Below are 18,958 nucleotides of genomic sequence, written 5' to 3'. Positions count from 1 at the left end.
AAGATGATGATTAGACAAATATTCTAGCCCACAAGTATATTTTAGGTGTTGAGATCCATTAGGTTCCACATATGGCTTTATTGGGCAATAGATCTTGTGTATGGGACACACTTAAACATAGAGCCAAGTTGATCAAGGATGGTCGCTCATGGATTTGTGATAGAGGCTTAGATGCCGCTTTTGACAAGACTCTTAGGATGGAAATCCTCCTATTCTTTTTGCATCCCCCCATATTCAACCTCTTTTCCATATTTTTTTGGATACTAGGTGGATTATAGTAGAGCATTTAAAAAAAGTTAGGTGTATTGGTCAAGTGGAGGTGACTTGATGGAAGGATCATCATGAGTGGCCCTAGAGTGGTTATGATGATGCACGTGTTAATATGATTAACATTTTGGAGGGTACACTTTACAAATATCTTACAAATAATGACATTTGGGGCCTAGCCCAAAATGTATTTTTACTATTTCTCAAGGCCATATTTTGCTAGAGAAGCATCTTCATGCTTTAGATATTTTCTTAGAATAAATGCCTCACACGGGAGAACCTTCAATTTATAGGTTTTCAAGGACCTTATGTTTGTTCCCTGTGTTTACAAACTAAGTAATATATTTCCTATTTGTTCTTAATATGCCCCTTTTCTTGTGAGATCTGGCATAGGTGGTGGGAGGCATGACATCTTGGTTGTCTTTATGTGGTTTCTCTAACTCATTTTTTTGAGAGTTTGGGAAGATCCCCAGTAATAACTTCTTTCCTTCAAGTGACTTGGGCTATTGGTCCTACTTTTATCATATGGAATATTTGGTTGGAACAAAATCACAAAAAAAAATCGTGTTTCTAAAATGGGGATCTTCAATTGTGATAGAACATTGATAGGAGGCTTCAGGAGAGTATTTATGCTAAATGTGATATGTCTAAAGACATTGGTATTGATGATCTTTCTATCATGAGGAATTTGAGCTTGGGGGATAACATGGGGGTGGGTATTGTTTCTAAACGAACTTGACATACTAGGTGAAGAGTTTATTAGGATGGGTAGTAGAAGCCTCAAATGATTGGGGTATTAAAGCTTAACACCAGGTCTTCCTACAGGAACTCGAGACATGATAGTATTGGTGGCATAAGAAGATGTGAGGATGGGAGAGCTATTTTTCTATATTTAATTTATAAGGGTGATAATTCTAATAATCTAATAGAGGCTCTTACTATAAATATTGTTGTTGAGAGAGACAACACTTTAGGTTGAAGGAAGATTACTAGAGTAATAAAGTATTTCCTTATTACATAAATAATTTTGATTTAATTATTAACTCACTTATTATTTGTAGTTTACTTAAGCTAAACTTTAGGCATATAATAATTATTTCTTTTATTAATTATTATCATGCAACCTAGGTTAGTCACCTTTTAGAGTTTTTATCTTTTAGGTTTTACCTTTATTTTATAAGGATGATACTTGTAAATCTATATTCGTTCATTCAATAAAATTTGCAATTATTTTTTGCACATCAAGAATGTTTCATTTTTTGTGGATCTGTGAATTTAAACCTCCATAGCTTTTACTTCTCTCTTTCTGTGACATGTGTTTGCATACAGTGATTCTTGGGATCTTTGGGGTTGAGCTTTCATCAACTTCAACATGGTATTAGAACTCTAGAATTTCACGTCCCTATTCTCTTCATGAGAGGTTTGGCTTTAGTTTTCATATTTGTTATTTTTCAAAGGTCTTTTGTATTGGATTTGGTGGGTCACTTTTTTTGGTGCAGTTTAAGCACAAACAAACATCACAGTTGGATTTTTAGCACCCCAAAACCCCTATTTTCATATAAGATTTGTCCAATTTGGACACAGTTGCAATCTGAGGCATAAAAAATTTGCCCCTAGATTTGGACACTTCTTAATGAGTGGCAATTTTTTTTTCCAAAAAAATGTTTAATTTTTTTTTTCTATATTAAAATAAGTGCATGCTTATGGTCTTAAAAAACTTTGAAAAATAATAATCACTTAAAAAACTTTGAAAATAATAATAAAAAAGCTCATTTTCTTTAAAAAATATGCATGCACTTTTTGTCATATAAAGTGTTGACATCAGTAGGGTATCCCTACACAATGGTGACATCAGAAGGGTATGCCTACACAATGTTGACATCATCAAAGTACTAACCTAGGATGGTACATTTGCTAATAATGCAAGTCGTGATGGGAGCTAAATTTTGATGACCTTCAAACCATCATGTTTTTGAGTTTTATTTGTCATAAAAAGTAATTGGTGGTATTTCAGTCATATCTTCATCATACAAAGGTATTTCTTGACAAATTTTATATTATCAAAAATATCTTTCCGAGCCCATCGTGATGATTTAGGTTATTTGGAGTTTTGATGCAGTTTGATTTCCTATTCATGCAGTCAAAGCCAAGGGTTTTATTTCGCACTCTAGGAGACATATCTTGAGCATCTGGATTCCATTTTTAAATAATAAATTTATATAGTTGGAAATCTTGTTCTATGCTCTTTCCATTGATGTTCGTTTTTCTTTCAGAGTCTTCAATAGGTACATTCTATTTAATTTTTTGTATTTTTGCACTCTAATGAATATCTTGGTTGTTTCAGTTTGGGGATTGTTTTCGTTACATGGGATGAATCGTCATAAGTTGTAATTTCTATTGTATCAACCTTATGTTCCTTGTGATATTTGTTGACATCCTTTTGTAGTATTTTTGCAAACACACTGAGATAAAGTGTCACTCTATTGTGTTTCAGGATCCCACACATCTTTGTGTTTTGTTGTACACACACTATATTATAAAGTGCCTTGGGGGTTTTCATGTTGGCCATATTTGCCAACTTCCTTTGTCAAGTGAGTGTTCTTCCATGACATTGGCCTCATGATGTCTCAATGACATGTTCCATTCTAGGTGTTTGTACTTCTTTTGCACTCTCGATGTTCTTAGTTCTTTTTTCTATAGGAGACATTACATTTAGTTTTAATGTTCATGTCTTATCTCTCAATATTATAGGGGGGTTATATGGGTTCTATTTCTTTCTTAGTTTGATGGAGTAATCTATGTATTTAGAATTTAATCCTATGTACTAGGTGATTGCAATGGCTAGATAGCTATGCATTTTGGTGAGATTGATCATATACCGCACATACACTCTTTCATTCCTACTTTTGGAGGCCATGGAGATATCTTCCATCTTTGATTGAACAACTCTTTAGACTTAGTCTTCTCTACCTAGTCATGTTCTATTCAGTGGAGGTTCTTCAAATCAATAGTTTGATAGTGTTTGTAGCTTTATGCTTTAGTAGTGTTCTTCATGACCATCCTTTTGTTCCTATCTTCTTGAACGTTTTTCTCATATATTTTTGGATTAGGGTTTTTCCTATGTGGTTTTCTCTATTTCTCCTCTTTACAAAGATTTGGTTGTGATTGAGTACCTCATCAGGCCTTGTTGTTTGGACCAAAATTTACTTTCAGTAGTAGTTTATAGGTTTTTAGCTACTCCCTAAGTTTATCTTAAGAGCGAGTGTTAGAATATTAAAATATTTCCTTATAAAATTAAATCATTTTGATTTAATTATTAAGTCATTATTATCTCTAGTTTACTTAAGCTAAACTTTGGCTGTATAATAATTAATTCTTTTATTAATTATTATCATGCAACCTAGGTTAGTTACCTTGTAGTGCTTTTACCTTATAGGTTTTACCTTTCTCCTTTTATAAGGATGGTAATTGTAAATCTATTCATTCATTCAATAAAATTTGCAATTCTTTTTTGCACATCAAGAATGTTTCATCTTGTGTGGATTTGTGAATTCCAACCCCTATAACTTTTACTTCTCTCTCCTGTGATAGGTGTTTGCATGCACTGTTTCTTGGGAGCTGTGGGGTTGAGCTTTCATCAAATTCAAAAAAAATTATCTATGAGTTAGACTCTTAGATTCTAGTGGATATGTTTAATAATTAAAGGTTGTAAAATGCTAGCTGGAAAATTACCTCAGTGGTTAGACATGTTTTAGGCTTATGCAGTTCTTGGACATTGTTTCCTTCCATCATATTTCTAGGGAGTGGAGTAAAGTGGCTGACTATTTGGAAAAGTGGGGCTCTTAGCATAGGGATGGGTAAGATTTTGTGGGAAGGGATGACTTACCTCCATATTATCATGAGACTTTATATGCATTGTTATTGGGAGAAAAGAATATATAGTGTTGTTGGTAGGGGTATTTTTGTTCTCTTTGCTCTAGTTGGTCTTTTCTTTGTACTTCGAATTTGATTGAATACATTTTTACCCTTTTTATTTATTTTAAGGAACTCTATAAATTCTAATTTTAATCAATGTGAATCATAATTCAACAATTAAGCATGTATAGTATACATATGACCCATTTATTGATTTATTATGAAACCAATCAAGTTTTAAACAATCTAATATAAAATAAATCTATGTTAAATTTTCCATGTCTATTAATTTATTTATTATCATTTTTTCAATAACAAGCTTAAGATTTCCTATATGCAAACACAAGATTCCCACCCATAGTTGTATGCATGAAGCATTGTGATCTCTTGTTGGCACTAGGATTTTGATGGATTATGTGCTCCTTCAAACTACTTAAATATTTTATGTCATGCTTTAGCTTTTTTAGATGGATATGAAATCAATCTCAATGGATTCTCCTCCCAAAATGGGTATTTTTAAAGGTAAAAACACTTTTGTTAGTTATTTTTTCTTTTGTTTAGGAGAAAGAGGAGCTTCACTTGTCATCAAATAAATTGAGAAAATACACATTGGATGGTGAAGTTGTTCACATCAAGCATACATTGGTAGGCCCATTATACAAAATTTGGCATGGATTACTATAGCTAATTAAACATGGATTAAATAGTATTGGAAAAATTTTGTGATGGTGAGATCCACTTTGGTCATTGTGTCCTAGTATTCTTTATTTTTTTTAATGTAAGGCCCCTTGGTTTTGAGACAACACTTTTTGGAGCATGGATCCTTGGTTCTTATGCTCGACCCCTTCATTAAAATCACAACAAAATCCTTAGCTTGTATGCAATTTTCCAACCTTCTATTTGTTAGAAATGCTTTAGAATAACTGAGAGTGGGGGGGGGGGGGGGGGGGGGTGGTGGTGAATCAGTTATTCAAGGGCCAAATGTGTCATGCCAAAAAATATAAGGGTAAAAACACACACAACAATTTTTTTTTAAGAACTATGATTCAATAAGATAATACGGTCGACAAGGTTTAGATGTTTAACTACAATGGAGTTAATTGTCGGAGGGGTTTAAGATTTAGATAACCATAGGTACAATGAAGCTAGATGCGAGATCACCATTGACAATTAACAAGGTTACGACTCAGTTTGATCATAACGTCAAAGAGATTATTTGAGTGAACTGAAAGTCTCTTAGTAAATCCATTAATGAAATTAAATGACTAATCTATTTAACTAAAGTCATAATCCATCAATATGTTTTAATGATACAATTTAATTATGAGTAATATACCACTAACCCTAAAGATGATCTAATTAGCTAGACCTTACATTAACTTGATAACTTGATCGATATTACCAAATAATTCATTTAACATTAAGAAGATTTGAAACTCTAGAAAGTCAATTAAATTTAACTATTTAACGCATACTAACCACGTTTAAAACTTGAATCCAAAATCTAATCTACTTATTAACTTATCATTTACAATTGAAATAGATGTCTAGAATAAATTCAATAATCTATAATTTAATCTAAGCTTCATTTGAAACTATCATAAATTTAAATACACATTAATAAAGTCCATATTAAAATCAAACTGACAACGCTCACAATAGTATAAAACTAATTAATAAAACATTAAAATTTGTTTTAGTTAAAATATTCTAATTTTAAGTTAAAACTTTTTTAAATTAAAATTTATTTAATACTCTAACCTCTAAAACACTATTTAATATTAACATCGTTACTAACATAAAATATTATATTACTTCCTAATGTTATCAAAGACTATTAATCTAACCAAAGATTCAATATCATCCTTAATTTAAAATATAAGCATGAATTTAAATCCTAGCTAACATCATTTCCCACATTAGATTTAAAACTTACTAAACAACTTAAGTATATATATACCTTAAACAATATCACTAAACTACCCAAGCACATATAAGCATTATGTTAATTTTTGTTCCACAAAATAATAACCAATCTAATCATTAACTTAATGCTAATCTTGTTTTAAAATAACAATGAATCTAAAACTAGTCAACAAACCTATATTACCTAGTCTACCCCACTAACACATACTACATTACATAAAAATTATATATATTACCCCTCCCAAAAGCCTACACCTATCCTATACCCTATGACATGGGGGCTTGTCCTACAAGGATAGTGCGCTGCCCCACACCACCTGCCCACTAACGCGGCCTAGCCATGCTATCCTTCTCCTCATGATGTGTGTGGGGGGGTGGGGTTGGTTAAGCCCAAAACCCATGCATGGAAAAAGTGAAAAGTGGGTGGGTAATATGTTCAAGTTTGTTATATATATATATATTAAAACATTAAAACCCTTCCTTGCCCTCCCCATGCGATTTGAAATTTGTACTTGGTGCAGGTTTGGAGGTTAAGTTTGGATTTTTTTTTTTGATTTATAAAATAATGGAAATGATGGCCTAAGCAAGTACCCTGACCCCTTAGCCACTAGGATTTTAATGCAAAATTTTTATGGGTGAAAAATGTCAACAAGATTTGCTATTAAATATTTTAATTTCAAATGTATTTGATTTATATTCTTTTTAAAAGATTTAATGATGATGTTTAGTTGAAATCCAAAGGAATAATTCAGAGAATATTCTCTGTGACCAAGGGGGGAATTAAAATTTTTCCCATACATTTTCCAGAGAGGTTCTTTTCACTCCTGGAGATGTACATTTTTATTTTGAAGCCAATTTTGTCTAAGTGTTGGCATGCTTCTCATTGCTATATACATATTTATACAAGGAGTGATTTTTAACCTAATGACAACATTGATTTCCATTAACAAGCATACTAATCCAAGGAAGTGCATAAGGTTATATTTTCTTTTGTCTTTCATCCTACAATTCATGTTTTATCAATCATCATAAACAAGGTGTGTGTCCCATTTATCTAAATTTCAAGTGATGCATATTTCTTAATCAAATATGATTGAGTCAATTATGAAAATTTAACAATGAGAGAGTTAACCTTGTGATTACAATGTAGGATTTTTATCTCTTCTTAATATTTAAACATCGAATTGAAAACTTCAACATATCAAATTGCTTTTCATTAACATAATTGAAAACTTTAAAATTCATAATTCAAAGTCATTATCTATCAATATATTTTCTCACAACATATGCAAAATTTGAAATCACATGAGAGCAATACAAGGAGGATTTCATAATCTTTTTCTTTCTCTATTATTCATCCTGGTTCAAGGCTCCATCGGGAAAGAAACAGTAAGAAAACTCGATGTCTTTACCAATACATCAAAATTCAAATACATTTTACATAATATTACAATTCAAATGAAATCTCTTCAAAATCCTTCACAAGTACTCTCTTCCAATACCTTCAAAACTTCAAGGAAATACAAGGAGAAGACAAGAGCTGACCTAGGGTGAACATCACAACATCAAGAGCAATTTTAAGCATACACCCCAACCCGGTTTTACACAATAGGTCCAAGCATAGAACCTGACTAGGGGGGAGGTGGATTTTCCCAATGGGAGATGTCAATCACCATGCCATAACATAGCCCTTTCGGGGCTAAAACTCCAAGAACTTCCGTTCTTCTACAAGGCCCTTTCGAGGCTAATACCACAAAGATTTTCATTCCTTTCCATATTCAAAAAATCACAATATCAAACAAGGCATGTGATGACAAGTAGGGGCCCATACACCCTACCCTCTTTCCCTCCTTTCACCATGAAAGGAGACTCTTCACCATTGAGGTCCAACTAAGGCCCTACCCCCGTACATGGCTACTTCTTCCCTATCCAAGGGTGAGTAATGCCAAAACAATCCCCATGAAATCCCCTCAAAACAAATAATCAAGACAAGCATAAGAATGCATCAAGAACAAACAAAAATCCCTCCAAATCCATCCCAACACACAAGCAAGCAAAAATAAGAACAACACAATACTTTATGCAAGATTCAAGCATGAACAACATGAAGAACAAAACCAAAAGAGTGAAGAAATCCTACCTTCACAAAGAGTTATGGTAAAATGGTAAGTTGAGAAGAGCTTTTCCCTTTCTTCCTTCAATCTTCAAACTTTTTCTAAAACTAGAGTTTGGGTAATAAAACTAAAACTACTCCAAAAATGCCTCTAAGTATGAGCCTTAACTCAACTAGACTTCAAGTAACCTCCAGATGGAGTTTTGGGTCACCAACTCAAATAAAGAGACAATCCATTTTCGCAATCAACCAAAAGTAAGGTTTCTGAGTGACCTTAAAAGTCAACCAAGGAGGCTAAAGGGGTGGAAAGTACTCCCCACCCATACCCTTACCCCTAGGGTGCTTAAATTTAATATTTTTAGGCCTTAAAGACTTATTAGAACTCAACAAAAGCTAGGATAATTTTAAGACCAATTACAACCTTAAAGAATTACAATACAAAGATAGCACAAAATTAACAAGTGGTTTAGTTCCTTCTTTCCATTGAGTTTTCTTGGCTAAATTTCCTGCACACTCATTGCACACATCAGTAGATCAAGAAATCACATGCATTATGTAAATTTCGTATCAGAAAAATCATATAAATTAAAGCATCCATTTTCTAATAATCAATTGTTTATCTAATTCTACTCATATTTTTGACCATTAGAATTGCATAATCCAAGTGTTAGTTTTGCATTCATTTCATCATTATACATGTTCATTAAACATTAAATGACGAAATCAAATAACTGAAGTACAACATCACACATCGTAAAATAGCATAATAATGTTCAGTGCATCAAATAATGTTTTGACGTATCGAGTCGTGAGTATCAAAATAATAATGTATCATCGATGCTAGGATGGGTCGGGGCGAGGCCTCACAAAATGTCCTAATATAACTTTTTGATCAAGTAAAGTGACCTCATCAAACTATTCATTCATCCAAGCTTAAACTTTCCTACTTATCAAGTTACTATAAATCAACATGCAAGCATAACACATGAAGAATCAACACATAATACAATGATTTATGTGGAAACCCAATTTGGAAAAAACCACCAATAACATGCTACTCAATTCTCACTCTTCTGAAGTGATGTCATGTGAAAGGCCTACCCTATTAAAGGCTACAACACACTGTTAAATGTGACTTGGTTAGAGGATTTAACCACCCTGTTAGAAGTGGGCCTGGTTAGAGGACTTTAGAACATTCACTTGGAATGCCACCCTATTAAAGGATTTACAAATGACTATTAAACCAACCTAAGTCCATAGGATTTTATCCTAGCTGACACAATTGTTAGAGAGTAACAACAAGGGCTTTTGACCTGATACAACTTACAACTTAACTTGCAGATTTCAGATCACTTTTTAGCTCATAACATTGCCTAGCTTTCAATCTCTACATCTCTAATAGCTTGTCCTCTTTTCAAGCTTTGTCTCCTTGAGTCTTCATGCTCAATGTACCAGTGCAATCTCCTAGTTGACCACTTATCGAAGCAAAATCTCTATGCTCTGTTCTTTCTTCTCCTTGACACCCTTCAACCATTTCACAATTTGGTACACCAACAACTCTTGCTTATTGGCCTGTGACTTCTTAAATAGAAGTTTGGAATTTTTTTTCCTGCTCAATTCTTCCCTCCTTTAATTTTAGTTCGAATGGATTAGGTAGGATTCAATGAATCTAACCCATATCTTGTTCCTTCTAGAAACATCATGAAGAATCCTCCTGGATTTGCCTAAAAACAATTTATGTAAAATTTTGTACCTCCAGCTCATCATCCTCATCCTTCATCTGATTCACAAAATTCAAGGTAACAACCTTGTCATCTTAGATTTGGCAAATCTTGACTTTACAAATAATGCAGCAGCTCGACACTCTTGAAATTTTGGTGCTCGAAACATACTATGTTACTTGACACCAACTACATTTTACTAATGCTTGGCACCTACTATGGATTCACTTGGCATCCACTAAGTTTGGTAATGCTTGACACCTATTACTTGCTCGGCTCCTTCTGTATCACTTGGTATACATTAGATTTTTCATTTGCTCGGCACTAATTGAAAATTTTCTCAGCATCAACTAGCTTGCTCGACATTCACTAATGAACTTAGTTAAGCCTTGCAGACAACCTTGTTACAACTTATACTTCTAGAGTTTCTAAGTGTGGCCAACCTCTATATCTTCTGGTATATTGTCAATACATCATTTGTAACGCCCCACCAAGGGATCCAAAAGAATTAACCTAAATTTTTACTAAGTTTGGTAGCAATTTTTATTTTTTTGAAACATAAAAGTTAAACCATACACATAGTAACAGAAGTGACAACATCAATCAACTGAAAATATACATAAACATACATATTAGGTTACATTCCTTAAATATTCTTTAACGTTGAATCACAATTAAATCAGCTAATATTAATTCCATCTAATACCACATCCACTTGAAATAATAAAAAGTCCAATGTTCCTATACAATGTACTTTTGTTCCAAATGTCTTTAAGTAAAATTACATATCAGAATGTTCAATCATCCACTGTACATGTCACATGGTATGAAAGAAATAAAAGAATATACATGTGTGTAAATAAAGTACATCATCGTCCTATTCTAATCCATGTTGCAAGTGCAATAAGTAAATGAAACCAAATACCATACATGAACATCATCATAGAAAATATAAACATCCATCATAACAGGTAAACTTAAACCACTACACATAATTATCTAAGTGCACGGTTCCTCCCAACCGTAAATAGCATCATTAGACCATCATGGGCCCTAGCCATCCCTCCATGCGTAACATCTCGAGTCATCGAAGAGATCATCGGTATTATCATAGTAGGAATGTCACTCCTAAAACATGCTACATCATATGCAGAGAGAATCTAACATACTACAACTTGTACATAGGAAATCTAACCATGCAAAATAAAGCATAAGATAACATCATCTAACATATGCTAATCATCAATATAAGGATACGTGTCCAACATCATAATCCATGAACAAAATCAAGATAGATGCCAACAAAAAATGCATCAGCCACAGTGTCTCAGACGGATCTCAAATGGTAAGAGTGAAAAAGCACTACCACCCGACCGTGTGTAACCTAAATGGTCCACTCCCACCGCGTTGAGGAGATAATCTCAAGTCCCAAACATGCTATCAAATCACATAGCACAAATACTTTCTAAGTCTAGGAATCCTAAAAGTACACTAACTCAAAGGTTCCAACATAAACCGACATCTAATCCCATCAAGGTGACTAAAAAGTAATCCAAATACAACTGATCGATACTCATAAACGGTTACATATGTCACAACTTACACAAGAAGACTGGAAACAATATCAATCAGTAAACCACACACACACCATAGAGCATGCCATCACATAACCATGGTTGGGTTTAAAAAGATCAAGATCAAAAGACATCATCATGACATCACAATCATAACCCCCGAGCCTTTGGTAGACATCCTATAATTGGTCAACAATCTAGTCAACCCAAAAATCCCAAAACAGATAGCATAGAGAAAACACAAAATGCAAGCACATGTTTTGGGTTCGTTAAAATCTCATAGTTGAATTAAGTGTGGGGGTTTCAATTTTCGTTTAAGAGTTGAGTATCAAATGAAGGAACATTGTTCGACTTCCTTATAACTAACTTGTGTATTAGTTTTAATAAGTTAAAGTTTTTTCCATGACTCTTAGAATTCAATTTTCTAAAGTGCCTATAGTATAAATACGTATTTGGACAATATTCCCCCATTGAGTTCAAATTAAACATGAACGATTACTAACTTCTCCTCATTATTATCTTTCATTCTAGAACAATATTAGATTCAATTAAACAATCAAGTTTATATTAATAAACTAAAAGACAATTACCTATTAAAGAAGAAAAAAACTAATAATTAAATTTTATTAATAATTAATATAATAATTATTAATTATTAATAATATAATATATAATATTTAAAATTTAATAATATTTAATAATGTTAATTATGAAAATCAAATTAGTCAAAAATTGATTTCAAAACATATATAACATAACATATTTAAAAAAAAAAAAAAAAAAAAAAACAAAGTTAAAGTTGACGTTTATTTTAAAAGGCCGTCACCTTTGGGAAGCAGGCCATGTGGCCCTGCCTGTTGTCGTAGGGCCTGCAACAGCTGTCGTAGTACTTGCGACTGTAGGTATGGTGCCGCGGCCCGACAATGGTGAGCATGGAGGTACGGGGGGGTATAACCTACCCTTCCCTTATTTTATATAAATTCTTTTTTATAAACATTTTTAAAAAAATGCTTTTTGTCATATGCGATTCAGATTTTTTATAAATGTTTTTCCACTGTGATTTTTATAAGTAGCATTTTTCAATAAACATATATATGTATATATGTATACACACACACACACACACATATATGTATATGTATATGTATATGTATATGTATATGTATATGTATATATATATATATATATATATATATATATGCAGATTTATAAACATATATGTATATTTTAAAAATAAAACATTTACAATAATGCCTGCAAACATAAACATAATTTTAATGGAAAGGCTTTCCCAATTTTTTAAAATAAGAATTTCTCCAAAGTAATCGTTCCCGATTAATTCTTCTAATAGGTTTATCTAAAGCAACTAAACCCTAGTTTCATAAATTCATCAGATCTACGCATGTGGAGGTTTTCTCACATAGAAAATTAAATATCCATGACACGATTAAAACAACTGGAACATTCACACATGGAATCCTCAAAAAGTATTTAGAAGACACAAAGAAGATAGGAAGTGCAAGAAGCAAAAATAACATAGGCAGAATCACAAGTGTCTACTTGGACACTGGTGCTAATTTGCTTCTCCTCAGAATCTGCAGAGCAAACTCCTTCCTTCTCCAACGTTCGCGGATCCACCACCACACGCTCCTTGAGCTTCTAGGAGTGCCTGAATATAAATAACTCTTAGAAAGCACCTAGAATGTCTCTAGAAACAACTAGAAGATGAGATATAAGCGTTGACAACTAAGCACAAACTTTTTCCAACCTTCTAGATGAGTCACAAGGTTGTAGATACCATGTGCTTAATTTGTGCGCTAACTCCTGCGTTGTAGACATATGTGCAATCAAGAGGGGTGCTTACTCCTAGGTAGACTTATAACTTTTATTTTAATTCTTTTATTATTTTTGTTATTATTATTTATTTATTATTTTTATTATTTTTAAATTCTAATTTCTTTTATTTAATTCTTTTACTCAATTAATTTCTCATTTAATTAATTAAAATCAAAATATCAAAATATCATCACATTATATTAATTTTTCCAAAATAATTAAATTATTAATTAAATCTTTTAATTTTATACTTAATTAATAGAAAATTCACCAAAGACCTCCAAAATAAAATATGAAAACCCATCATAGAACAATTCATACAAAATCAGTCTAAGGAGTTAAATCACGAACTACATCATCCAACGCATTCGGTAGGCAAAACATCTCAGATACTTGTCCTACCTCTCTAGGACAAATAGTTTAAGTGTTTAGGATTTGGACTTGAGAATTTATCTCCCCTCTCTTACCATTGAGATAGTGCAATAAGGTAAGCTCATCCTAGAAATTTAGGGAAGTCGATACCCGGTACCTGCAACTTGCATAAAATCCATGCATTTACATACAATATATATATGCTAAGCTAAACAGGCAATGGCAAGAAGTGGTGCATCGTGTAGATCCCGACTAGCAGGTGACTACGAATACACACACCATACACATGCAAGTATGGGGTAAGTATCCATAAGAAAACACATGTGATAATAGACCATCTAACTAATCATCATGCATACATGAAATGTAGAGTCTAAGTAATCTCATCATATATCAACTGAATCCATAGTGCAATATCTGATAGTCTCAAAACAATGCTACTAACCATCAACATAAAACTGATCTAATAGAGTTCGGCCATGATAGCAACAATGCATTTAGAAAAATGTAAATGAGGGCATACACTACATCATTTTACCAATGTCTTAACTGGTCCTTGTACTTCATTACAAAACCATAACTCAACCTTTCCCTTAGGTGCTTTTGTTACATCTTGTTGATTAAATCCTCTTCATCAATCAACTAAGTGATAGTACTTGGATTTTATAAGCAATTGTCATTCTAGCAAATAGCAGGTTTGACATCAGTGAAAAAACAATGATTTGAAAACATTCTTCATCAATAATCTCCCTTTTTGCAATCAATCTCCTTCTTTATTCTTCAACACTGATCTTTTCAATTAGATTTCCAACAATCTCCCTCTTTGGCATTGATGGCAAACCAATTTAATCAATCAAGTTATCAAAATGCTAACTAGGTTAAAACAATAAATCAAATGCCAAAAAAGAAATTGTGTTACCATTAGTTTTCACATCTCCCTCTCTACTCTCCTATCCTGATTACCTTGGTTTTTCTTCTCCCTCTTAGCTGTTGTTTCCTTTCTCTTTCCTTTCTACTAAATCTTCCTGAACATCCTTTTTCTCCCTCATTTCTGTGGTTTACCATTGTTTACTTTGATCTTGTACTGCTCCTAACTTCCTCTTACATTATTTCTCCCTCTGTCCATTTGATCCTGTAGATTTGATTAGTTTCTTGCTACTTCTCCCTTTGTCCAATTGAATGCTATTGATTAGTTCTTTGTCTATTTGGATGTTGTTGATCAGTTTTTTTATTTCTCCCTCTTTGACAATAATGCCAAAGACATATTATTTCAACATCTCATCATGCAAATATAACATCTGCAGGTACTCCAATTTCTCCCTCTGTCACCTTGCTTTGTGACTGATTTGGAATTTTAACACTTTGATTACTTCAGGAAAAATTCTAAAGTAAGTATCCTCTGCATCAATTCACAACATTTCAACAATCAACTCTTTTGATGTAGGGAAATCTTTGCTATTGCTCAAACAACCTTGGATAGGGGTATCACCCCTAACTTACCTCTGAGATACTCAAATGCATCTTTAAGTAATGCTTTTGTGAAGATGTCAGCAATTTGTTCCTTTGAGCTGACATATTCCATTCTCACTTGCTTGTCTTCCACCAATTCTCTTACATAGTGATACTTAATTGCAATATGCTTTGTTTTTGCATGCATCACATGATTCTTTGATATGTTGATGGCACTTGTGTTATTACAATATAGTATCATAGGTTCAATTACCTCTTCTTTCATACCTTGCAACAGATGTTTGATCCATACAATATTGGTGTAGTTAATAGCAGCAACAATATACTCAGTTTCTGCTGTAGACTATGAGGTACAACATTGCTTTTTACTAGTCCAAGTAACCAATCTTTTGCCTAAGAAAAGTGCTCCTCCACTGGTGCTCTTTGTATCATCAATATTACCTCCCTAATCTGCATTAGTGCAGGCTTTCAACTCAAACTTTTCACTCCTCTTGTAGTATAAGCCAAAGTCATCAGTTCCTTTTAAGTATCTCAATATTCTTTTCATTGCCATAAGATGACTTTCTCTTGGATTTGCAAAAAATTTGGCCACTATTCCAACAACTAATGCAATGTTTGGTCTACTATGCACAACATATTGCAACTTTCCAATCATTGATCTATACAATGTCTGATTCACTTTAGTTGATTCATCATTCTTGGATAGCTTATGTCCTGCTACCATTGGTGTACTGATAGGTTTTGAATCTTCTAAGCCAAATGTCTTGAGTATCTGCTTGATATATTTTGATTGGTTCAAAAATATACCATGCTTTAGTTGATGTACTTATAATCCAAAAAAGAATTTAATTTCTCCAAACATTGACATCTCAAACTCCTGTTTCATCTGATCAACAAAATCTTTGCATAGGGCATCTTTACCTCCAAATATTATGTCATCAACAAAGATCTTAGATATCATAATCTCTTTACCTCTTTTTTCCTTGATATACAGGTTGATGTTGTCATCTGTTCTCTCAAATCCTATCTTCACAAGATATTTATGCAGTCTCTCATACCATGCTCTAGGTGCTTGCTTCAAATCATAGAGTGCTCTATGCAGTTTACAAACTATATCCTTGTTGTTGTCATCAACAAATCCCTCTAGTTGTTCTATGTAGACTTCCTCTTCCAGTATACCATTCAAAAAAGTAGACTTCGCATCCCTTTGGTAGACTTTGAAACTTTTGTAGATAGCATATGCAAGTAATGTTCTCACTCCTTCCATTCTTGCAATAGAGGCAAATGTTTCCCCCATAATCTAGTCCTTCTTCTTGTGCATAACCTTTGCAGACTAGTCTAGCCTTATTTCTTGTGATCTCACCATTCTCATCAAGCTTGTTCCTACATACCCATTTGGTACCAATCACATTCTTATCAGCTAGTCTTGAAACTAAGGTCTAGGTTTTGTTCTTCTCAATCTGATCTATCTCCTCTTCCATAGCTTTATTCCAATTATCATCTTGTAGTGCATCTTTCACTGTTTTGGGCTCAATCTTGCTCAGCAGACATGATTAATTCCTTAGTCTGTTCCTTGTCATTGGTCTAGCATCCTTGTCACCAATGATTTGTTCTGCAAGATGATGTCTTCTCACATACTTGGATATCTTGGTTTTGTTCTTGTTTTCATGTTTGATCTTTCAGCTTCAAAATCACTATACACTTCTCTTTTGGGTATTTCTTCATCTCTTTCATGTGTACTAATTTCAAAATCAGAGTGTGCATTTTCTTCATTCTGTAAATCGACTTCTGAATGCAGCTCGAAATTCACTAGTTATGACTTAGTTGATACTGTAACTTGTTGTTGATTCCCAACTTTCTTGGTAGCTTCATCTTCAGTAGGCATTACTTCATAAAAGTACACAAAAGATCTATAATCTTTTGGTTTCTTGGATTCATCAACTTGGACTTCTGCATGCTCATCAAAATTTACATTTGCACTCTCCACAATCTTGTTAGTGTTAGTATTCAAACACTTATATGCTTTGCTTCTAGTGGAGTATCCAAGGAATATGCCTTCATCACTCTTTGCATCAAACTTTCCATTCCTAGTATCTTTAAGAATATAACATTTACAACCAAATACTTTGAAATGTTTTACATTGGGTGAGTGACCATACTATAATTCAAGAGGTGTTGCATTTTTACCTTTCTTGACTTGTACTCGATTCAAAGTGTAGATAGTAGTACTTACAGCTTCTTTCTAGTACTCCAGTACAACATTTTTCTCCATCATCAATGTTCTAGCATAGTCTATTACTGCTGATCTATTCCTCCTTTCTGTAATGTCATTTTGAGGTGGAGTTCTTAGTGCTGATTTTTGTCTCTTGATTCCTTTATCATTGCAAAATGTCTCAAATTCTTTTGATGTAAACTATCCTCCTCTGTCTCATCTTAAGTACTTCAGACTCTTTCCTGTTTCCTTCTCAACCCTGGCCAAATACCACTTAAACATTTGAAATGCATCATATTTTTGCTTCAAGAACATGACATTCATCACCCTAGAATAATCATCCACAAATAAAATTATATATCTGTATCCTTGGTAGCTTTGGACTTCTATTGGGCCACATAAGTCTGTATGGACTAGCTCTAATACTCCTTTGGAAGTGTAGGTTTTGCTTTTGAAACTTGACTTAGTCATCTTTCCTAGTTGACAATATTTGCACATTGTATTTTCAAGCTTCTTCAATTTTGGCAACCCCCTAACTTTCTTCATTTTGCTGATACTAGTCAGATTATCAAAGTTAACATGACACAGTCTTTTATGCCATAGTCACACATCATCAAGTTTTACAATGAGACAGGTTACATTTTCCATATCTAAGCAAAATAGATTACTCCTAGTTTGTTCATCTTTTCCTATTAGATTTCCATCAGTGTCATAAATTTTGGCAGATTTTGTTTCCAAATTCTATTTTGCAACCTATATTTCCTAACTATGATTTACTCAATAGATTGTAGTTTAAACCTTCAACATAGTATGCATTATCACATGAAATTTTCTCTATAAGTTTAATTGAACCTTTCCTTTGATTTGACATGGAGCATCATTACCAAATCTAACACTATTTCCATCATATTGAGTAAAGGTAATAAACTTACTTTTGTCTCTTGTCATGTGATGTGAGCATCCACTATATATGATCCATTTGTCATTTTTGTTCACACAGGTTACCAATGTTGTCGCTTCATCTTCATCTAACTCATCCTTCAGGGCTACATAGACTACTTCATCATCATTTTCATCAGAATCCTCTTCAACAATGTAGCATCTTTTGCCTTTATCCTTGTAATCTCTGCTATCATCTTCTCTTTTGTTTTTGTACTTATTTCCTTCTTTGAAGTTCTTCTTCTGTGTACACCTTGCAGCAATATGTCCTACTTAATTGCAATTAGAACAAATGATAGGCAACTTACCTTTGAATTTACCTTTGCCTCTATGAAATCTTTTGGCCGATAGTTCTTCCAATTGTTCCACATCTTCCTCATCTGTGCTACTATCACTGGATGCACATTTTCACTTTCTACTCTTCTTCTTTGATTTCACCTCCTTAGTGTCTTTCAATGTTAGCTTGGCCTTGAAAGCAGATTCAAGATTCTCAGGTTTGTAGTTATCAAAGTTGGACAATTCAAATGCAACAAGTCTTCCCACTATACCTTCAAAGGTTAGTGTGTTTCTTGGTACACACCTTAATTCTTGGATGGCTGAAACTCTAATAACA

The sequence above is a fragment of the Cupressus sempervirens genome, chromosome 3 (assembly GCF_028749045.1).
Source record: "Cupressus sempervirens isolate cs-2001-9-10 chromosome 3, ASM2874904v1, whole genome shotgun sequence".
Classification (NCBI taxonomy): Eukaryota; Viridiplantae; Streptophyta; class Pinopsida; order Cupressales; family Cupressaceae; genus Cupressus; species Cupressus sempervirens.
The sequence above is the reverse complement of the archived record's forward strand: the minus strand, read 5'-3'. Positions refer to the sequence as shown.